The sequence below is a fragment of the Sphaerodactylus townsendi genome, linkage group LG04 (assembly GCF_021028975.2).
Source record: "Sphaerodactylus townsendi isolate TG3544 linkage group LG04, MPM_Stown_v2.3, whole genome shotgun sequence".
Classification (NCBI taxonomy): Eukaryota; Metazoa; Chordata; class Lepidosauria; order Squamata; family Sphaerodactylidae; genus Sphaerodactylus; species Sphaerodactylus townsendi.
Genome location: NC_059428.1, coordinates 89,536,191 through 89,560,897, shown reverse-complemented (window position 1 = coordinate 89,560,897; position 24,707 = coordinate 89,536,191).

Genomic DNA, 24,707 nt, shown 5'->3' with positions numbered 1-24,707 from the left:
GGAAAGACTTGTGAGAGATGTTAACAACAAAAAAGGGGTTTTTTTTGGGTTATGTCCATAACAAAAGGAAGAAAAAGAATATGATAGGGTCACTGCATGGAGAAGACGGTGAAATTCTAACAGGGGACAGAGAAAAGTCATAACTACTCAATACCTTCTTTGCCTCGGTTTTTCCCCAAAAGAAAAACAGTGCTCAGCTGGGCGGGAATAGATCAGAACATACAGTAGTGGAAATTCAGCACAGAATAAATAAAGAGCTAGTATAGGAATACCTGAATACTTTAAATGAATTCAAATCTCCAGGGCCTGGTGAACTACATCCCAGGGTATTAAAGAACTGGCAGAAGAAATCTCAGAAATGCTTGCTGTATTCTTTGAGAACTCCTGGAGAACAGGAGAAGTCCCAGCGGAATGGAGGAGAGCTAATGTTGTCCCCATCCTCAAAAAGGAAAAAAAAGATGACCCAAAGAATTACCGCCCAGTCAGCCTGATATCAATACCAGGAAAGATTCTAGAGCAGATCACTAAGGAGATAGTCTGTAAGGACTTAGAAGGGAATAATGTGATCATTGAAAATCAACATGGATTTCTCAAAAACAAGTCATGCCAGACTAATCTTATCTCTTTTTTTGACAGAGTGACAAATTTGGTAGATGAGGAGAATGCTGTGGACGTAGCATACCTTGATTTTAGTAAGGTCTTTGACAAGGTGCCCCATGATATTCTTACGAGTAAGTTTGAAAGATGTGGACTAGACAATGCAACTGTTAGATGGATTTGTAATTGGCTGACTGGCTGAATACAAAGAGTGCTCACCAATGACTCATTTTCATCCTGGTGAGAAGTGAGTAGTGGAGTGTCAAAGGATTCTGTCCTGGGCCCAGTGCTATTTAATATTTTTATCAATGACTTGGATAATGGAATAGAGGGCATGTTGATCAAATTTGCAGATGATACCAAATTAGGAGGGGTAGCTAATACCCAGGAGCACAGGGGCAGGATTCAAAATGATCTGGACAGATTAGAGAGCTGGGCCAAAACTACCAAATGAATTTCAACAGAGATAAATGTAAGATTCTACTCTTCAACAGAAAATATGAAATGCACAGATATAGGATGGGTGACACCTGGCTTGATAACAGTACAAATGAAAGGGATCTAGGAGTCTCAGTAGACCACAAACTGAACATGAGTCAGCAGTGTGATATGGCAGCCAAGAAGGCCAATGCAATTCTGGGACGCATCAATAAAAGTACAGTGTCTAGATCACAGGTGTCAAATTTGCAGCCCTCCAGATGTTCATGAACTACAATTCCCATCAGCCCTTGCCAGTATAGCCAATGTTCATGTTGAGAGGGACTGATGGGAATTGTAGTTCATGAACATCTGGAGGGCCACAAGTTTGACACCCCTGGTCTAGATCGAGGGAAATCAGACCTCACCTGGAGTACTGTGTTCAGTTCTGGGCACCACAATTTAAGATGGATATTGACAAGTTGGAATGTGTCCAGAGGAGGGCAAGCAAAATGGTAAAAGGTCTGGAATCCATGCCCTATGACTGAGGGAACTGGGAATGTTTAGTCTGGAGAAGTGAATGTTAGGGGGGGCATGTCGAAGAGGGAGCAAGCTTGTTTTCAGCTGCCTCAGAGACTAGGATACAGAGTAATGGATTCAAGGTGCAGGAAAAGACATTCCACCTAAACATTAGGAAGAACTTTCTGACTGTCAGGGCTGTTCGACAGTGGAATTCACTGCCTTGGGGAGTGGTGGAGTCTCCTTCTGTGGAGGTTTTTAAACAGAGGCTGGATGATCATATGTCAGGAGTATTTTGATTGTGTGTTCCTGCTTGGCAGGAGGTTGGACTTGATGGTCCTCGGGTCTCTTCCAACTCTCTGGCTGTTTCTGCATGGCCAGATTTGCGGGGCTGCATCAGCATGATTAATGCCGATGCCAGCCCTGGGGCTGTTTGCACAAACAGTCCGGTAGGAGGAGGCCTGGGGGCACACCCCCATGGCCCGCGCGATGGATGCAGTGATGGAGGCCAGGAGGTATGTCCCCTGGCCTCCTAAGAGCGCCGGAAACCCAGACAAGGTAGAAAGGCAACGGGAAAAGCCAGTGTATTCGCTCGGCAACAGGTGGAATCCAGCGTATTCTGACAACCTTGCTCCCCAATTGAGGTTGGAATACATTGTTTGGGGAGGAAAAGAGTGGTGCTGCATCGTATTCACAGTGCCGCCTGTGCGAAGCTTCCCCCCCACAAACGATGTTTGACCGATTCCAGCCTGTGTAGAAAGGGCCTCAGATTCTATGTGGTTTTTTAAGACCGTAAGATACTGCCCCTGTGGAAGCATTGATACTTTAGGCAGAGCAAATTCATTGCAGCTTGGAAGTGGCTTAACAAAAGCCTATGCTTAAGAGTAATTCTTCCAGGTTTCAGAAAACAGCAAGCAATTACTTCAATCCATGGTGATTATACTTCTGCTATAAACAGAACACAGTATTTAAAGTAAGGTAAAATATAGAGGATGCCAATGGCAAAGAATCAAAGCTAAATGAATGCTGTTTGCTACACTAGCAAGGACAAGTTGCTTGACTATTGTTATTGTGAATGTCAATACTCTGACTCAGTCCATTATGATTTTATAGGAGATTGATATAGAGAAACCTTCAAGTGCAATAGAATTCTTGCTGCTGGTGAATTTGGGGTATGCTTGATTTTCTTTCATAATGTAATGTGCTGCTTCCACATGTGCCTTGAAATTATGAGAAACAAGGTTGAAGAACTTAGACTTACACAAATGAGTTGGCTACAATTCAGACAGAAGAAGGTTTGATCAGTAGACTCACTGATCGTTGGATGGAACAATAGTCTTGGAGCATTGCCCATAAAATCCTTCCACTCACTAATCCTCTTGCAGTTCGACCCACACAATTCAAAGCCAAACTAAATGTTACCATTTTTAAAGAGTTCCCAGACACAACATGTGTTCCCTTCAATCACACAGCAGAAATGTAGAATGACTTCTAAAAAAGAGAAAGCCCAAAAATCAAGTGGACTTTGATGATGGCTATTCAGTTTTGACAGTTTCACACAAACAGCCACAAGTTCAGGTTGATACTTGAATAGGAGCCATAGTGCGGTCCTATGTGATAAATGGTTTTTCATGCATTTGCTTGTGATACTCATACATCATACCTTTAGATTTACGTTAGCCAGGGCAGCTGATTGACTATCTCTGGCCCCTTCTGCACACGCAAAATAATGCGTTTTCAAACCACTTTCACAACTGTTTGCAAATGGATTTTGCCATTCCGCACAGCTTCAAAGAGCACTGAAAGCAGTTTGAAAGTGAATTATTCTGCATGTGTGGAATGAGCCTCTGTTTCAACACCATGACCGAACCCATGAAGGTTTTATAGAAGACTGATGGAGAGACTCTTTAAAACAATTGACAACTTGCTTCTGACAAATGCAAGGTATGTTTGATTTTTTTCCCATCCTGAGTTGTTTAAAAAACATAATGGACAAAAGGTTTTGTAAGCTCTGAGCAAAATTCATCCAAATGCAGGTCTCTCTTCCCTACTCCTCCCCAAATAAACTATGATCAGGGTGCTTGCTCTTTCATCTTCCCATCAATTTAATCTATTCCCTTCCATTACACAGGTCAATTCTGCCCACCAAATGTATAATGGATTGCAGTCATTATTAAGGAACCTGTTTTCCTTTTTCCGTTCATATCCATGCTGCAAAGGCAGCAATTGGAGCCCATGGACACAATCTGGGTTGCTTTTGCATCCTCACATGGATGCAAGTCCTCACACTTCTCTCTCTCTTTTAAATTTCCTGCAACAATTGGGTAGCTGCGCAGGCATATACAAATGAACCCCCGCAGCCATACCAATCATCCCACAATATGATCGAATGCACCTTTGAGCTGTGCATGTGCAACACGCAAAATGTAAAAAAAACAAGAAAAAGGGCCTTCTTGCAACTGCAGAGCATATTGGTGTGGTAGGTGGATTCTCCTTGACTGTGGAGGGCACAATGGAAGGGAGGGAAATAAAGTCCCTCCTGCCTGGCCATTCATGTGGGAGTGACTCCAACCCAGGATTTTGCAAAAGGATAACTGGTTTAGTGATGTTCAAAAATCCCTGGTTGAGGGAAATAAAATGGGGCAGACTCATTTTGGGAATAGGACCTGTGAAGTCCCTACCACCCAAAAAATGGTTTGTATTACGTCCTACAACCGTTATATTTGCCCTGAGCGGAATCCACCATAGAAAAACAAACCTGAAAGTTTTTCTTATGATGGGATTCACATTGAGCCCCTCTCTGCCCCAGCTCCTCCCCTTTCTTCCTTTCCCTTCTATAATTTTACCCATACAATGCAGGATATGAGTTCTTTATAGTATTGGAAGAAGTGAGCTCTGACTCACTGGTAACCACTCCAGAACAGGAGAGTTTAGAAGAAGGAGGATACTACCTCTATAATTGTATAACTAAATTTGGGGCTTTTAGACATGTTATAAAATGTTTTCTATAAGAGTACCATAACCAATCATTTTGATGAAATATATGTAAAAATACAGAATTGGTGTCATACAAATATATTATTTACAAATGCAGCTCATGTCAACTGTGCCATGTCCTTAGCTTGTTGATATTTTCTTTAGGTTAGCATAGACATTTTATGCTCAGTTTCTCTTTCATTTGTCACATACTTCTTATAGTATATTTCTCCCCCACCCCCCCACCCCCGATAACCTTTCTAGCTTTTCTAGGGGTTATACTTAACATATTTCTGTTCTCTTGACAAATGGCTTAGGGGCAAAAGGCAATCCCCAAGGTCTTGTTCAAAATCCCTTTTTCACCTGTCTTTTTAACTGTTGGGACATTCAGAGTAAGATCATTCTCTTTCTATATCCTAAGGCATGTTTGTTAGACTACCATGGGCCAAAAGAGGTATTTCGAGATACGGAAATGCCACTATGCAATGTCTTCTATATTCCTTGTAGTGCCTGTCAGGAAAAAAACAACATATGATCCAAAGTCATTGTCTGGGCATCTCTCCATTCCTGCCAATCAGTGATGTGAACCTGGAGGTGAGAAGATGCATGCTGCAATAAAGTAACACCAGATGTTGTTTGTGTTAGTCATTATAAAGAAGGAAGAAGAATCATTGTGTGGGGGAATCTCTCTTATAACATTTAATTGACCTTAAACCATAGGAATTGAAACTGGAGGAATTTGGAAATAATCACTGCCAGGAAATAGCAACAGTCACAGTACAAGTGAAAAGATAATTTGGATTGTTGGATTGTTTAAAAAAATCATTCCAGCTATATTGTCTTATGAACCAACAAAGAACCAGATTCATTATTATTGTGTTCTATGAAAGCCCCTGTGACTATGACAACAATATGGAGAATGAGTATTCTAAAATAAAGAAATAAATGGGAAGAAATAGAAAGCCCCCAGGTGGCAGAATAGTTGTTACATTTATCTAGTAAGCAATATGTCTGTTTTCTCATAAGCTGCACATCCCATAGTGTGTCTCATTGATGGAGTGTCTGTGACCTTTTCAATGTTTCAAAATGACACATTTAAAAATGATGGGTCATGGCACTAGGTCATGATCTATAGTTTAAGAAGAATTGAAAGAATAAATAATATCCTCAAATTAATTCTATAGAGCAAGACTCACCACTGCTTCTGTACATAACTGTCTAAAGGAGTGGTATACATTTTAAAAATACGTAGGGTATGTTTCAATTTTCCACTATGGATAATGCTAAAAACTTCTCCCTTACCATCTTAATCTTAAGCCCTGCTACATGTTGTCCTTGCCTGCAGAAGTAAGGTGGTCACAACAAAGGACAAGTTTTTTTACTAGTGAAATTCCTTCTGCTGAAGCTTCCCTACGGCCTACTTTACTAGCATTTAGTCTCCAAGTGAAGACATTTCTCTTTAAACAGGCTTTTAATTTTTTTTAACCTATTTTGTAATTAAACCTCTCTCAGGCTGTTTCTGCACAGCGACGATGGGGGTTGGGTCGGCGTATTCCACGCCAACCCAACCCCCCTGGGACCGTTCACACGAATGGTCCCAGAAACAGCTGGGAAGACAGTGCCGCAGAGCGCCGTCACCCGGCTGACCTACCATGTCCATGGCCGTCCAGCGCTCCAGCGTCACAGGGCAGGGGGGCATGTCCCCAGTCCTCGGCGATGCGCCGGACAGCCACAGACACGGTAGGTAGAGGGCAGAAGGGGGGAGGGTGCCTTGGAGCCACTGCCATTTGCACGGCAGCGGCTCCGAAAGCTGCCGGCCCCATAAACCTGCGCTTCCCAAAGCGAGGTTGGGGAACGGCGGCAACGCAGCGCTTGGGCGAAGTGAGAGAGGCGTGACTTCTTGTGAAACCAGCTAAGCTCCCTATGCTTGGAATGGCTCCCTGGGGACAGCGTTTTTGCCATCCCCAGGGCGCCATAATTCGCCCGTGTGGAAAGGGCCTCAATGTCATGCCTGCTGTTTAATGTTCTTGATGACTGATTTTAATGGTGTTTTACTACTAGATTTTTACTGTTGCACTTTTACCAGTTGCTTCAAATACTTTAAGTTAATTTTATTTATTGTTCTACTTTTATTATTAGCTGCCTTTTGGAAAGGTGAGATATACATATTCTAAAAATAAATAATTATTCCAGGTTCAATTTCTCCAGGTTGATAAATCAGCCAAAGTTAATAAAATGTACTTTTCATTCCAGCTACCACTGAAATTCTCTGTAACCAATTAATCCTCTCTCAAAGGACAAAACAGCACTGGAAAAGGCCCTGCGCCCTCCACCTGCCTTTTATTGACATAAGTCAAGCATGATGTTGTGGTTAAAGTGTGGGACTACAACCTGGGAAACCCAGATTCAAATCCCCACTCATGCCATGAAAGCCTGGTAGGTGACTTTGGGTCAGTTGCCTACTCTCAGCCTTGACACTACAAGTGTTTGGATGGAAGACCTCCAAGAAATACCAGGGGCATGACTTACAGGCAGGAAATGCCAAACCACCTCTGAATGTCTCTTGTCTTTAAAACCTTATGGAGTCTCCATAAGCCATCTGTGACTTGACAATAGTCAAAAGGATAGCAAGCAGGTTATGGGAACTTTATAGGAGCTCAAATGTTTTTGCCATATATTATGTTCCCCCTACCACCCATGTACTGTGTGAGCACCAGGGAGTCTGTGGACTTCTGGGTCAGAGTCAAACTCTATATTTAATTTAAAACTTCTTTCCAGGCTTGGGCACAAGGGAGGTGCCCCAGCCTAGACTTCCCTCTGAGACAGATGCCAAAGGATGCAGGACGAGGGGGACGACAGCAGACCCAATGCTGGAGACCATCGGAGGCCCCACACAGACGGGTAAAGAGCCGTGGCCTTGGGGGAAAGGCGCCATGCAGAGACCTGGCTTGCCCAGCTGGGAGCTGATTGAGGCGGGGCCGACCAGCTGGAGGGAGCCAGGCTGAGTGAACAGCTGGGAGGGGACAGGGACATGGAACGGAAAGAGCACTTAAGGGGAAAGCAAGAGGGGCAGGGGCTGCAACTTGGGAGGGAAATGGGAGACAGACGAGGGGCTAAGTTATTTTTTGGTCCTCAGGACCAAGTGGAAACAGCAGGGACCGAGAGTGAGACCACCCGGAGTAGGAAAGGAGGGTCAGATTTACAGACCATGGACTGCAGCAGGGAGGCGGAGTGCCACAACTTCTCAGGAAAAAAACTATCAAGTTTTTCAGATGATTATTTCCAAACCAACATGTCTATCAATGCACAGAACTTTAGGCTGCAATGTATTTCGTTTAGGCTTGGTCAATACCCTAAAAATTCAGTAAAATTTGGTAAAATTTTGATTTGGATAAAATTATCTGTATGCCCAAATAAGACAAATAACAGATTCGGATATACCCAAATATTTGGGTATACCTGAAAAATTCAGGTTCGTCTGATTTCTTTTGTATTTTTGGGTGGGTTTTTTGCGCTTTTAAAGCTAGCGGCACCAAAATTTCAGAGTGTCATCCAGAGGTGGTCCTGATGATGCTACCCATGTTTGGTGAAGTTTGGTTCAGGGAGTCCAAAGTTAGGGACCCCCAAAGTGGGTTTCCCCATCCTCCATTGTTTCATCCCCCAGTGGGAACTAACAGATGGGGGACCCTTTGAGGGTCCATAACTTTGGATCATCTGAACCAAATGTCACCAAAAATGCATCCTTGACAGGCACCCCAGGAAATTGCCCAAGAATCTCTGCTTTTTCAGTGCCTTGGCACAATTGTACCCAATGGGGAATTTCTGTGCAAGCTGCACATTTTTGAAGATAGAGGCACCAGATGTTTAAGGTGGCTCCAGGAGGCCCTCCTGGTAATAACATCCAGGTAATAACAACCTGCCTCTGGGGCGTGGCCACGCCTCCCCAAGCCCCACCCCAGCCTAAGTGCTTATAAAAGCAGCTCTCCGAGGCAAGGGATGGCAGACTCTCGTGACCCGCCCGCCCCACCTCCCCCACCGGCTGGGCTCCCACCTGGCAGCCAGCAGTCCCTTCTGTATCCCCTCCAGGCAGAGAGGTAGCTAGGGAAAATGGAGCTCAGTGCAAAATGTGATGTTTGCGCACCCCCCCCCCCTCCTGGGCGACTGCTGTGATGCTGGAATCCACCCTCAAACAGCATCACTTTCAATGGTGTTTAAATTAGGGAGTGCATATTCTCCTTTTAAATCCACTTTAAAGGGAGAATCTGAGGTCCCCAGATAAAACAATATTGAAAGTGATGCTGTTTTGGGGTGGATTATCCCCCACCCTGAAACAATATCACTTTCAATGTTTAAACTGGGGACCTCAGATTCTCCCTTTAAATCCATGACGAAAGGGGTGGATTTAAAAAGAGAATCCGGGAAAATTTGGGGGGTGCCTGCTGTCAGGGGTACAATTGTTAAGCTAGCAGAACCAAACTTTCAGGGTAACTTTGGGAGACTCTCCTGATGATACCACCCAGGTTTGGTGAAGTTTGGTTCAGGGGGTCCAAAATTATGGACTCTCAAAGGTGAAGCCCCCATATCCTATTCTCTTCCACTGGAAACAATGGGGGATGGAGGCACCTGCTTTGCGAGTCCATAACTTTGTACTCCCTGGACCAACCTTCACCAAACCAGGGTGGTATCAGCATCATACTATCCTGATGATACCACCTTGGTTTAGTGAAGTTTGATTCAGGGGGTCCAAAGATATGGACCCTCAAATGGGTAGACCCATCTACTATTAGCTTTCATTGGAAACAATGGGGGATGGAGGCACCTGTTTTTGGGAATCCATAACTTTGTACCCCCTTGACCAACCTTCACCAAACTTGGGTGGTATCAGCAGCAAACTATCCTGATGATACCACGTAGTTTTAGTGAAGTTTGATTCAGGGGGTCCAAAGATATGGACCCTCAAATGGGTAGACCCATCTATTATTTGCTCCCATTGGAAACAATGGGGGATGTGGCACCCCTTTTGGAGGTCCATAACTTTGGACCCCCTGAACCAAACTTCACCAAACTTGGCTGGTATCATCAGGAGTGTCACCTGACAATAGCATGATTTTGGTGCCACTAGCCTAAAACTGCGCCCCCTCCAGGCCAAAAACAAAAAACACTTTAAAAATACAAAAACCCACAAACGGGGGGGGGGGGGTGGAGCTTCAGACATGCAATGGGCGGTCTGAACCCGAGGAACCCCCCCTTACCTATGTTCTTGATGGTGGGAAAAATTAATTAACTTTTCCCACCATAGACTTCAATGGGACTTGAATTACCCCCAAAACTTCACATTATGCATATATGCCTATAATACAAAGGTAGCTTAAAGGAGCTATGGCTTCTAATAGTCCAATGGATGATAGTCTTCATCCACTTTATTATGGTGTAACACAGGGTGCTATTTTCTCTCCAATTCTATTTAACATATATTTGCAACCTCCTATGGAGCTTGTCAGGAGGTTTAGTGTGGGATATTATCAATATGCAGATGACACCCACCTCTTCCTCCTACTAGATAAGAGGTGGCAGTATCACACTGAACCTGTATCAGACCATGGTTTAGGCCATGGTTTTTTGGGCCTTGGAGAGTTGGTTGTAGTTAAATCCATCGAAGATAGAGGTTATGTGGTTGGGTCAACCTGGGTCTTCTGGGGGACTTTTGCTCCCAGTTCTTGATGGTGTCCAGCTTACACCACTGAACTCCATAAAAAGTTTGGGAGTATGGCTAGACTCCTCTCCGGCCTTGGACAGATAATTGTCAGAAATGGTACAATCATTTTTTTAATTTTTGTTTTCATATTCACTGTGTCCATCCATTATACTCATATCCCTCTTAGGCTGACCTTGCTACAGTAGTCCATGCCACAATCACCTCCAGACTGGCCTATTGTAAGGCCACCCTTGAAAGATTTATGAAAATTAAAGATCATGCAACAGAGGGTACCCATGGGACACCTACTGTCTGCCCCATTGAGACAGCTACACTAATTGCCAATTGAGTTCCAGATGAGATTCAATGCATTGGTCATAACCTTTTAAATCTTACATGATATGTATCTGAAGGACTGATCATTCCATGTATTCTCCATGGTTGCTCCATTCTTCATCAAGTGGTTTATTGACAGTGTCAGGACCTCATGAAGTCTGTCTGTCTTCCACCAGGTCTAGAGCATTTTGGGTGGCTGCTGCTTCCTGGTGGAATATTCTTGCAGGGGAGATGCATGCCCTGTCAGATTTATTTCAGTTTCCAAGGGTCTGCAGAAGAGAACAGGTGTTCCAACAGATTTAGGTCTGATCTGTTTTTTCCTTGTAACTGCTGGCCAATGTGTTGCCTCTGACACATAATATTGAATACTAGAGCATTGGAATAGTGTCAGTTTTTAGTTTCATATTTTTGTGATATTATAAACTGCCCAAACATTTGGAAGGACAATAAAGACATTTAATAAATTAAATTAAATTATTGAATGAATGAATGAATGAATGAATGAATGAATGAATGAATGAATGAATGAATGAATGAATGAATGAATGAATGAATGAATGAATGAATGAATGAATGAATGAATGAAAGCAAGCAAGGAGTGGAAACTTAGTAGGGAAGTTGGTAGGCAATACTTTTTCTGCCTTGTGTTCCACATCAAAAGCCACAAGTTAACGCCATACACACCCATCCCCACCCGCAGATGAATATAAGGATTTATAGGATCAGATTCACATATAGAAAATTACAATATTGTGTCTATGTATGCTGTTAAGGCACAGTTGATTCACGGCAACCCCATGGAGTTTTCAAGGAATTCCATAGAAGGAATTCCACAGAAGCAGAAATAAAAGGCTTTTTTGGTGTAAAAGACCATTTATTCAGACATCCTAGAAAGCTCACGTACACGACGTGGCAGGAATAAAGTCTCCCGCCAGAAGCACAGGTTATAACTCTGTCCATCCCATCCCCCCTCCCAGATTCCCATGGGAACGGAGTTCTCATCTCTCTCGCCATGAGATAATAAAGGTCTCCGCGCGAGATGCTACGGTACATCGCCCGGTTATGGAATGCAGTCCAAAGTTACCGAGGGCTGTCCGCTCATCAACACCATTGAATCCCTTTACACTCTGCCTCCCTTAAAAAAAGACTTCTCCCCAGTGTTTGTCTTTGAGGAAGCTGTGCGATGGAAAGCAAATGAAATGAGGGCAGAGGCGAAATATTTTTTTGAATAAACCCATTGAGGTTGATACCCAGAGGAATATCCCACCCAAGACCGACTAAATATTGCAAGCCGCTTCAGCGCATTAAAACGCAGAGTCCAGGATAAAAGCGTCGATTTCAGTAAGGTGCGCTTGTAGCCATCGAAATTACCTCAGTGATCGGTGAATGTCTCTCTCCCGGCGGAATTAGCGTGCCAGGGACCTCGAAACGGGAGCCTCCTTGAGCAAAACTGGAATGGAAGACAGGGATATGGATATTAGCTTAGAGAATTAGGCAGAGCGTCCAATCGAGACAGTGACATCATTAATCCCACTTTAGTAATCCGGAAAAGGTCCCAGTCCGAATCTTTTGCCCAGTTGGTTGACGAATTTATGCACGTCTCTGCGATTTTGTAGACAAATACGCACCCAGAAGCTTCCACCACCGTAATTTTAAGGCGAAATCTGAGTTAGCGTGCTTATCCGGCTTGAAGTTTTTGCAGGAGTCTTTAGCCTGCTGTAAAGTGCCCGTCTGGACCATTTTCCACCCTGCGGACCGAGAGATGAAAATCTGCATTGTTAGCGAAACTCAGGAGGATTCAACGCTTCATAGTAGTAGCTGCAGCAACGGAGGGAAGGATCGACCAGAACACAATTCTACCGAAGGGGTTTTTTTTTGTACTGCTATGAACCGCATTATTATAGGCGAGATTCTGCAAGCGGGAATTAACTTCGCATCCAATTGTGTGGTGGTAGTTGGTGCTAACAACGTAAATACTGCTCCAGGGTTCTGTTGTTACGTTCTCTCCGACTCACCGTCCACTTTGAGCGTGGTAGGGGCGGCAATATTAGCCAGGCCCCAACAAACCCAGGGAAAAGCTTCTCTTCCAGAGAACTTTGAAATGAATTGGGGCCCAAAGGTCGGAGACCACCTTTAACGTAAGAGGAGTGTAGAGCGAATAGAAATATGCTGAATGAACAGACAGGCTAACTTAGGGAGCGGAGGATGGAAGCACACGTGGGATGAAAATGGGCTTGCTTTTAGAAAATAAGTCCACCACCACGAGCCTACAGGAACCGTGTTGCCTTGACTTTCCTGGCAAATCCGTAATAATAAAATCGGCATGGAGATGACTTCCCGAGGCGGGAGGCCGCACCAGGAGAGAGCTTCAACAGACCAATAGGGCTTTCCGAACGGTTTTGGCTTCACGCACAAAACAGAGCAACCTTTAATATATGTCTCTCAATGTCTCTTAGCGTCATGTGGCGCCACCAAATTGATTGGCCGGCGCCAAATGCAGAGTTTTTTAGGAAGCCAAAATGTCCAGCGGTGGTGGAGCAGCGCATCATGACAGGCCTCAGAACCTGCTTACTGAGGGGAGAGGCGTACTCAACAATCCCCTTTACGCCGCAAAACATCCAATTCATCCAGGCGCATGAGTGGAAGTCACCTTTCCTCCGCTGGTGGCTCGCAAGGCAGCCAGCCCCAGCCCTCCTGTGAGAGTGTTCACCGTGAGGAAAGGAGAGAGACCAGGCTGGGAGATGGGTGGAGAAGGAGAGTGGGCGTCACAGAAAGTCGAGTGACAGCCAGCTGCCCAATTGGGAGTGGGGAGAGAACGAAGTGCGGCCGGAATATCCCGTCGGCAGCTCCATAATCTCCCTCGGAGCGAGGCCGGTGAGAGCGAGCGCATCAGCCAGTTTATTGGTTTCTGGGGAAAAATGGACAGAAAAAGAAACGAAAGAAATCGCCCAAATCGGAGTTGTTTTATGCGGACATCTTGAGGGGTGGAGAGGCCAAGTTCTTGTGATCTGACCAAACTTGAAGGGGTATTTAGCCCCTCCAGCCAGTGGCCAGAGTGGAAAGTGCTACTTTGATGGCAGTCTCTTTATCCCTACAGTCCAGTTGAGCTCAGCACCGGAGAATTTCTTTGATAAATAAGCACACGGAACCAGCCTATCATCTTTATTTCTCTGCAACAGGGCTGCTCCAAGCGCTTTGTCCGAGTCATCCACCGTGAACCACAAGCGGAAGATCTGGGTCAGGGTGTTTTAGGATAGGTTCGGTAAGTAAAGCTGATTTTAAAAGCTGAAAGGCTGTCTGACATTCTTAGACCAGGAAAGGGGCCCGGGCAGCAGCCTGTGGATCTTTTACCCTTATGCAAAAGAGGTCTGTGAGTGGGAGTCAGTTCAGCTCCGAATTGGGGTATAAAGTCCACGATAGAAATTAGCAAACTCTAGGAAAGATTGGAGTTCCTTTTCGATTGGTAGGGAGCAGGCCATTTGGAGGACTGCTTCAATCTTAGCAGGATCCATTTTAGCCCCTCGAAGAGATCCGGTAACCCAAATAGTCGAGATAGAGGTTTGGTGGAAACAACATTTAGGAAGTTTGGCAAAGAGGGCGTTGTGGAGCAAGCGTTTCAATACTGGCCGAACCAATGCTTCATACTCTTCCATTGTTTGTGAATAAATTAAAACGGCATCTAAGTACACTACTACTCCCTTGTATAATAAATCATGGAGAACTTCGTTGATAAGGCCATAAAAGCTCGGAGCCCCCACTTAACCCGAATGGCATTATTAAGTATTCATACTGTCCAAATTTCATGTTAAATGCAGTCAAATGTTCATAGCCTTCAAATCCTGACCCTGTAGTGAGCTTCTCTTAAGTCCAACTTAGTAAAAAATCGTCCCTTGCCCAATGCATCTAAAAGGTCCTTGATTAATGGCCAAGAAGGGTATTTATTGGACAGAAACCGCATTGAGTCCTCTGTAATCCGGCCAGAGCCTTAACGAGCCATCCTTTTTTTAAACAATCAATTCAGGGGCAGCATGTGTGGGTTTGGTAGCCCCTCGCATGAACCCGTGCGCGAGGTTCTTGTCTAAGAACGAAGTTCCTTCTCCTCATTGGGACTCATCTCGCGATAGATAGATTCTACCTTTGGGCAGTTCTGGCTGAAATAATCTGATTTTGCAGTCAGTGTCTCTATAGGGTGAACAATTGATGCATTCTTGCTCCTGAAATACTCTGGCTAAATCTTGGTAAGCCGGTGGAATGCGGTAGAATCGGGAGTAATTAGAAGCGTGCATAAGCTGATGAAGCCAGGTATGTCAGGAGAGGTGAGTTCCCTCAATTCTGGATAATATGTGTTCTCCGCAGGGAGGGTCAGTGAATTCCTAAGATCCTTTCTTTCCAAATGAATTTTTGGTTCATGTAGCAACAACCACGGCATGCCCAGGACTATGTGGAGTGTTTGAATAACCGCCCAGAATAAAACTAATTTCTCCCAATGGTCAGCGCAGCGAAGAGGAGGACTGGCGTTTTGAACTGGGCTGGTCCTTCGACCGAGAGGACTGCCGTCCATTTGGGTGAAGCGGTATGGAACTTAACCAGGGGACTCGGTCTAGTCAAGTTCCTCCACCTGGGGCGCATGAACAATAGGAGCACAGAATCTACAAGGGCTGAGGCTATAATACAAGTATGCTTAGCGGGGTTGGCCAGAAGCGGCTTGAATCGTAATGGGAGCTGCCTTCACTCACGCATCTGGAGTCGAACCCATATCCATGGGGGGCTGAAGAGGCAAACAGCTGCTTCCCCTCCTCTGGAATTACGCCGATAACTGCCTTAAGGCGAGCCCGTTGAAGCGGCCGGATTTCGCGTGGTAGCAGATGGGGTGCGGCGAAGCGGTTGACTTTTGTTTTCCGGGCAGTTGGCAGCTAGATGACCCGGTCCTCCGCGAAGTAAAGACACAATCCCAGGCGGCGGCGGCGCCGGAGTGGTTTCGGTAGAGGCTGCTGGGCGGCTTAGCGATTACGCGCCCATGGTCGAAGCGCGGTTTGGGCGTGGGCCCCTACGGCAGCGTAATCAAACGAGACGCCACTTGAGATCCCAAATTCGATCTAATCAGCAATAGTGCGGGATCGAATAAGAAACACCGCTTTCACGCAGTTTGCGTCGACAGCATCGAGAAGTATTCACATTTCATGGCTCAGGCCACTCAGGAGGAGTCGAGCAGCCGCCGCGACGAAATTCATGGGCAAATTCTGCAAACGAAGCGGTTGCCTTGCTGAATAGATTTGATGGTCGCGGATGGCGTCATTTTCAGCATCCGGATTCTTGGAAGCGAGCCCTTTAAAAGGCTTGGAGGAACGCCCGGCACCGTCGAGTATCCTCCCCTTGCAGATTCAAAAGAGTCACAAACCAGTCGGCTGCAGCTTCCATCTAAGACGGAACCGATGTCCCGTATTTTTTCGCGTTCAGACTGGTACAAATCGTCATAGTCCTCCATGTGGGCATCGAGTTGTAGGATGAAGTAGGGAAGTTTGGAAGCGGTCCCATCCAGAAACGGGCAGGTATTGGAGGTCTGTAATATCCTTCCTCTCCGCGTACCCTGGCTTAAGCTGGGGCGGTTGCGCAAGGTTGAGGCAGCGCGCAGGAGGGCGGAATGGTGGAGGTGGGGGGTACCAACGGTGCGCTGGTGTTCTGCAGGGAGCGGTCCTTGGAAGGTGGCGAATCGCGTAGTAGCAGGACCCAGCAGAGTCGCCTCTGGCGTTGGCTGTACCAGTGACAGCATAGACTCCAACCGGGGCATCTTGTCCTGCTGCTTCTTCAGTTCCTCTCCATGCTAAATCTCTCTCCTTGCGAGTCAAGGCATCCTGAATTAGCGCATGCAAAGCTGCTTTCTCGTTCCAGTGTGGCCAGTTCGTGTCGTTGAACAGCTGCAGTTAGACCACTTTGCGTACGAAAGGCCTGAAGAGCGCTTTTGCGTTGGCGCTGTAAGTCCAGTTTGGAGTGTTCAGGACTTTATCATGGACTGATAGGTTCTGCACATATTGCGTTGCAGTAGCGTCTTTGGTACGCGGTCCAATTCGAGGTTGGATTTCTTTGCGCTGTTGTTCCCGGTCTCTTTGCAGGTTTTCACGCTTCTTGCTGCAGCTGCTCTCGTTCCTCTTCCCATAGCTGGCGTTCACGGGCCCACATGCTTCTTGGGCATCTGCAGTCGGCCCACTTCCTCATCCCAGCTCTCTTTTGATGGGAGGGAATAGATCGGATGGGAAGGCAGGCTTTCTTCCGGATTCCTCTTCATCAGAATGTAGGACCTCGTGCCACCGGTGGCTCCACGGGCACCTCAGGTGCAGCTTCAGCGATCCGGGATCTGGGGAGGTCGACGGAAGCTGGTGCGGATACCTTTCCCAATCCCGATATAGTCCGGTTTCAACGGTGGTCTTGGGCCGGACGGGCCCCAGTGCTATGCCACGGTGGATTCTTAGGAGCATCACCAAAAAATCTGAGGTCAGGAATGGTTCAATGGACTCTATTGTGTTGCCCGCATGAAGGTGGTCAGACCCGTCTCTTCCGTGACAGGTTGCATCTGAGGTTTGTAATCCATCACGGAAGCTTGGGTAGATATCCGATCCACAGGCGCCGGATCCATAGACAGCCCCAAGCGACTTTTCGTAAATCCACATGATCGCTGCTTCTCGTCCCTCGTCCCAACGAAGTAAGGGAAGACCGCATTACGTCGAGGGCGAAAGAGTTACCAGCGAGACCCGATTCTCCCTCGGTTCCTCCAATCCATAAGGGAAAGCCGGAGCCCTCTTTGGGGCTTCACGCGCATTCCACAGATTCTGGAGTATTCAACCTCTCCATGCCGAGACACCAGAGGTCCACTGCACTAGGAAGATAGATGAACTAGGATTCCTGCCACAATGTAAGGAATTCCATAGAAGCAGAAATAAAAGGCTTTTTTGGTGTAAAAGACCGTTTATTCAGACATCCTAGAAAGCTCACGTACACGACGTGGCAGGAATAAAGTCTCCCGCCAGAAGCACAGGTTATAACTCTGTCCATCCCATCCCCCCTCCCGGATTCCCATGGGAACGGAGTTCTCATCTCTCTCGCAGAGATAAGGTCTCCGCCGCAGATGCTGGCCCATCGCCCGGGTTATGGAATGCAGTCAAGGCCAGGCGGCTGTCCCGCTCATCAACACCATTGAATCCTTTACACAAGAGATGTTCAAAGATGGTTTGCCATAGTCTGCCTCTGCATGCTCTGAGAGAGTTCTGAGAGAACTGGGCTGGCCCAAGGTCACCTAGCAAGCTTCATGTTGTGTAGTGAGGAATTGAACCTGGTTCTTCACATTAGAATCCTAAGCTGTTAACCACTACACCAAGTGGTTCTCACAGTATTGTAGAAAGCCACAACATTGTACCCCCATTAAAAGGTCAGATATGATGGAATTTCAGCCTAATAAAAATTACTACTACCCTTGGATAGATCAATGACACTTAACAATACTTTCTTTTCAGATGACTGAAATGTTTTGTCTGTATAACTGTCTCCAAGTAAAGGGTCATTTGCAGACTGAAATTGCAGATTTTTAGAATCTTGGCATCTGTTGTTTTAGCTGAAGTACAAGTGTATGGTTTACAAGCCGCAAGAAAGCTGTAAATCTGGCCCCAGTGCCATGGTTCTTACCATTTTACTGCCATTCATCTCACACCAACTTGTATTTAATGCTGGTTAGGTTTAGCAGTGTCTAAATCCCATTCGAACACTTTGAGGCTAATAGCAGGTGCATTTTCAAAGTACTCAGAAGGATTTCAGTTGTTACACAGTGAAAACTTATTTCCAGATGTTCACTGTTATGATTTCAGAGCTGTAGCCATAGATAGAATTTTATGTAATATCATAGCACTGGCCTTTATAGCCTAATGCCACAGCTACTATAAAAGTTGTTGGAAAACATGCCCTTTGCTTGCTGTTTATGAATGACAGTGTTGTTCTTCTTAATAATCTGTCCATGTTCCATTTTACAGGAAGAATGAATGATGTGGGCTATTCCTTGGGAGTTCTGCCTTTATCATTCTTGCTGCTTCTGTTCAAATCAAGGAGAGATACAATAAAAGCTTTTTTATATTTGATAATCATGTTGTAAGGTATGGTTGACTCATATACTTCCCCTCCCATTTCTATTTTCTGACCAACTTTTATCTTGCTGCTAAGGTTTATTTTCAGAATCAAGATTTTATAACTTAGCTTGCTGAGAAATGTGCTGTTAAAATATTTGCACAAAACAGCATTTGTACATGTAAACCAGATTACATTTCTGCATTTCACTTTCTCTTTCAATGTTTCATTCATCCAGTTCAGATTTTCTTATCCCATGCTCACAATTATGTTTGTACTTTCAAATTTCCATTCATATTCAGCTAAAGACAACTTTATACATTTTACAGGTACCTGTTAGAATCTCATATTGTGTGTCTGCTGAACCTCACATTTCAGAAAAGCCCATCTTTTAAATAAATGATACAAATTGCAGGACCATTTAGTGAACCAGGTAAGAATATAACATTCGAAAAATTTCCTCCTATTAAAATGCATTTGCTTGAGATAAATGTTTTGAAAAAAGCTGTGCAAGTATTTCAGATGCCACCATTTTCATTTGGTACATAAAGTGGGTTTATAACGTGTGACAACTGTATTTTGTGAAGCAGACCTTAGGCCAGCAATACTATTCTTAGTGACAATTATAAGGCCAGTTTACTTATACCAAACAAAGTGCTGCTCAACTTTTAGGACTTGTGTGTGTGTGTGTGTGTGTGTGTGTGTGCGCACATGCACATGCATACACACTCACAAAAATGCATACTTCTCTTGACCTACCAAATGTGTTTTCATCTTATAGCAGAATGACTCAAAATGCATTATATTTTCATAACCAAATGTTTGAAGTTTCTGAAAACAAGGGATTTCTTAACACTAACTATGGATGCTTACCCCATAGGTGTGACTACCTAGGATATTGAATAATGGCAGAATAATCATCATCCCAAAATTTAGTAAACTAATGCCCCTAGGCTTAAAATTGATATCCTGTCATTATTATTACAATTAATAGATGCCAAAATGGACATTTTCTAAACATGCCTTTTATTTCCCTTGCATATTGGCAAACAAAGGCAGTTTCAAACCAATGAAATATTGTGCTAATAATTACATCGTTAATCATAAAAATGTGCATTGTCTTCCAAATCCTGGGATTGTATTTATTGAGTTTGGTCTTCGGAATATATATGAGATCATTAAGAAAATAAGTGCTCGGAGTGGGCACATATTTAAGTGCTGGCAACTTTTATTGTGCAATATCCAGTCATCATCATAAGAATAACAATTAACACAAGATTAAGTTAAATCTCTATGCAAACACACATTTGGTACTAAGCAACTGGGAACAGTTTTCTTTTGGACTCCACAATATTAAAATGATTCAACTATGGTACGGAATCCTAGGCCCTTTCCACACAGGCCATTTACGGCGCCCTGAGGATGGCAAAAACGCCGTCCCTGGGGAGCCGTTCGCACAGGCGGCGCTGTTAAAATGCAGCAGCGCTGACCTGGCTCCCCTCCCCCACCCCCAGGCGGCATCAGGCCACCTCCAAAAACCTCCCTCCTGGAAGAAGGTTTTTGGAAAACAGCACATTCCCTCTGGCGCGGTGCGAACGGCACCGTCGGGAACACGCTGTTTTCCCAGTCCCTCTCCCACTCACCTCATCGCCTTCATCGCTCTACTGGACTGCTGAGACCCTCCCTCGCTGTCTTCCAACCCCTGGAGGTCGGAGGGCAGTGTGGGTGGGTCTTAGGAGTCCAGCAGGGCGACGAAGGTGATGAGGTGAATGGGAGAGGGACGGGGAAAAGGCGGCTCCGTGTGGAGCCGCCTTTCCTGTGCTGGCCTCTGCGGGGACCGCTCGCATGCTCCCGTGCAAATGGCCCCCACTCCTCCACCGGAAGAATTCCTGACGGTGGAGGAGCGCCCTTTCTGCAGTGCGGAAAGGGCCCTAGATAAGCACTTAGCAATGGAGTCTTAAGAGTGACAAAAGTCTAAGCCTATTGCTTTTGGTGGACTCAGAACTCTGCATACCATTTCACAATACATATATCAGTGAGTTCAAGACATCATCAGTTGAATATAAGTCTTCCTGTTTCAGATGAAATTACAACAATGTACTAATCTCTTGGAAAAAAGTTGGAAGATTTTTACCAAGGAACCCGAGAGTGAGTGGGAAGGAGATATAAAACGTATAGGCTGAATCCAGTGGTTCCCTTCTGCTGTAAGGAAGAAGATGCTTCATACTGGAGGACTGAGTGCTTCAATAGAACATTTGACAAATTGGAGAAAATCTTTTTTAAAAATTAAAGAAATATTTTATTATGGATTCAGATACTTATCTAGAAGCAGACCTGTTTTATTTTGCTGAACCCTGGTGAACCCTGTCTGCAATATGAAAATAAAGATACACAAGTCTTATAGTCTTATAGTTCTTATAATCAGGACATAAAAGCAAATTTGGGATATTCCAAAATTTCTCTCATATCTAATTATTTCTGGCAGGATCAAACATCTTCTCAGAATAAATGTTGGTAATGATGTCAGTACAGCTATTGGCACAAATATGACATGTGTAGGGTTGTTGTGTTTACTATGTTTACTATATGGGATCAAATTCAAACAGAAGGGATACACTTTGATACATTCAACAAGAATGATATTACAACTTCTGTAACCATTTGTCATAAACAGTTTTGGAAAAATCACAGAAAAAAATAAAATATAGTTCTGCTACCTCTGCATTACAGCAACATCAGGAACTCTATATATGAAAGGAATTAATTTCTTCTTGATATCTAAATGCCTGGAACAAAAACATTCCCTGAGATTTAGAGGAGCAAGTGTGCTGAATCAAGTTAGTCATTATTCTAGTAAAACAGTAACTGATTATAGGTACATACAAAAAAGGAACTTGATAATAAATGCGATGTAAAATTTATTATGGCATAAATACATTTGCATTGTATATGAACTATCATAGTGTTGAAATTTCCCCAAGAAAATTACAAAGACCATTTTCCATGAACTAATTGCTGTTCATCTTCATGCTCTACTTACCATTTAATCTTGACAAAGTTATTGCATTGTGCATGCATTCAGAGGAGATAAAACATTATACACCACTGTGGTATAGTGGTTGAGAGTGACAAACTCTAGCCTGGACAACTGGGTTTGATCTCTCACTCCTCCACATGACTGGCAAACTCTTACATGGTGAACTGGTTTTATTTCCCTGTTCCTACACATACTGAGTGGCTAGTCCTGAGTTAGTTACAATTCTCTCAAAACTCTCTCAGCCTCACGAGCTTCACAACTTGACTGTTGTGGGGAAGGGAAGGGAAGGGAAAGTGGGGTATAAAAACCTATTCTTCTACTGTTACTACTCAGGGGTGGAGGGAGAACTGCGCCTGGGGCACGTGCGTGCCTTGCACCCCTGCCACTGTGCCATCTGCCCCCACCACACCTCCGGAATGCCCCGGCCATGCCCCTGCCAAGGCACGAGCCGGGGGCATTGCCCCCCCATTAGCACTACACCACTGCGACTACTTCCAGTACTACTACTAGAATGTTGCCCCCTACCTAGAAAAAATGGCAAGCAGGTTATTAGCTGACATTATTTCTGCCAAAGAAAATGCTTTGCAAGGTCACAGGGAAGTGATTCCTATGTGGTAGCTCATTTACCTAATATATTTATTGTCGTCTTTAAATAAAAAGAGGCAGATTCAAGTAGCTCTATTTAGATAGAAACTCTTACCTCCATTGGAATTCTTTCACCCCATTTCTTCAGATCAGACTTACCATATGGTATGTTTCTTAGAGCAAAGAGAAACTCTACGAGGGCTCATGATTGCAAACGAGCAGCAATGAAGTTTGAAGTCAATTTGCTTAATAGAAGTTTTCCATAGGAGGTCATTAAAAAAGCCAGGGATAGAGCAGATTTCATTCATAGGAGTACTTTGTTTATTCCTAAATTGAAACAAGAAACACAGAAAATTCATATATCATTTGAATACCATATACACTCGCGTATAAGCCGACCCACGTATAAGCCGAGGCACCCAATTTTACCTCAAAAAACTGGGACATTTTATTGACTCACATATAAGCCAAGGGTGGGAAAGATCCATCAGGAGGCAGGGTGCTGAGCTGGCTAAGGAGCCACAGCTGGAGGAAAGGAGTGCTCCAGAAGCCTATGGGAGGCTTTTTAAGGAAGGGTGAGGCGGGTGCGCATAGATCTGGGGAGAGGGAAAGTGGCTGAAGGCAGGAGAAAGCAAAGGAGAGAATGCCTCATCCCCCTCTCTAATTCAGCTATCTTTTTTGCAGACTCTAGGTTTAAGGTGTGGTTTCAGGGAAGCTGCCGGCTTTCTTTCTTGCAGGCTCTAAGTCTACAGGGAAGCTGCCATTCGGGGCAGCCTGTTCTATGGTTTTCTTAAAAGGGCAATGAAGAATGCACAAGAGATCAAATTGTAGTTTAAAATACTTTTATGTAAATTTTGGTTGCAAACAATCACACAGTAAGAAGCATATACACAGTTCCTAAGTGATATAAAAAGGGAGGAGAGGGATAGGTTTGGATGATAGAGTTGGGAGAGGGAGCAGGGGACTTATACCTAAATTCTGCAGAGAAGATCTTGGAGAAGGCAAAGATTCCTATGCCAGCATAGGGATCCAATGCGAAGGACGATATTGTATCTCCAACCAACTAGACCAAGAGAGGTTTAGCCAGTAAAAAGCCCTGAGTCTGGGGTGCACAGTACTTTTATACCCCTTTGTGAAGGTAAGGGCGGGAACAAGTAAGTTTCAGTTTCGTTTTCCTGAATCTGCTGGGATTTCCCATGCTGGGATTGCTGGCTTGAGCTAATCAATAGCTCTATCTATCGTTTCTAAGTGTTGGGATAATAGAGTCAATAGTTCCTTGATTACATCAGGAAAGCCTTGATTGGCTTTTGAACAGAAAGACTTCTAAAAGACTCTGCCCAGGTATTCAATTTGACTGAGGCTTTGAGTGGATCAGGAAAAGATTGATTGTTAGGGAGATAGTATCTAGAGGTAGAGGAAATGCAGGGAAGGAGCAATTGTTGAGGAAATGGTTTCTCAAAAGCAGATTAAATATAATGTCTAGTACAGTAGTGGCGAACCTATGGCACTCCAGATTGGCCATGCTGGCAGGGGCTGATGGGAATTGTAGTCCATGAACATCTGAAGTGCCATAGGTCTGCCACCACAGGTCTAGTATCAGGGAGTTCTCTGGGATCCATTGTGTCAGAACAGCTTAGTGGCATGTGGTAATCAAGATGCATGTCCATGGTTCATGAGGCTTCCAGCTTATATTGACTGGAATAACTCATTCACTGATCTAATCTTGCAAACAGACATATTGCCTTAGACCTGCTTTTAGGTTTGGGACACTCTGCTACTCACACACCCAAATATGAAAAGTTGGCTTCTGCCAATACAGTTTTACAGGAATAATAATATGAAATCCATATTTCAGCAATGTGGGATATGAGGGGTGGGCTAACAGTATGTTCACCAAATTTTGAGTTATAATGTGGATTTTAACAAGTAAGGTTGCACAAGAATAAGTGTTTTAAAGCCGTATTTGCTACAACCTATAATTTAAGGCATTATTTAATACTATGGAAAGCATAGATCTAAGGTTACATTATTTCTAGACTTGTTTCTGTTTGTTTTGAGGAGTCCCATTTTTATACAGCTAATGTGTGAACAGTTTTTTCTCAGTAATGTGTATGTTAAAAACAATTCACTCCATCAAAGTCTGATGCATTTATTTGTTTGCAGTAAAGTAAAGCTGCTGTTTAAAATCACCGTAAAATTCAATCATCATACATCAAAGTACCTTTATGGGCATTTGTACGAAAGAAATCTATTAAATACATTAAAAATAATAATAACTACATCTCAACAGATATATTTTTAAAAAACATTAAAACTCAGCTTGCAGAACCAATAGTAGAAAAGTGGTTGACTTTATGACATTTGATTCCAAGTTGGATCAAAATTTCTGCCAAAAATGTAGCTACCAAATCAGTTATCAATGGGTCTTCATCTCTCAAG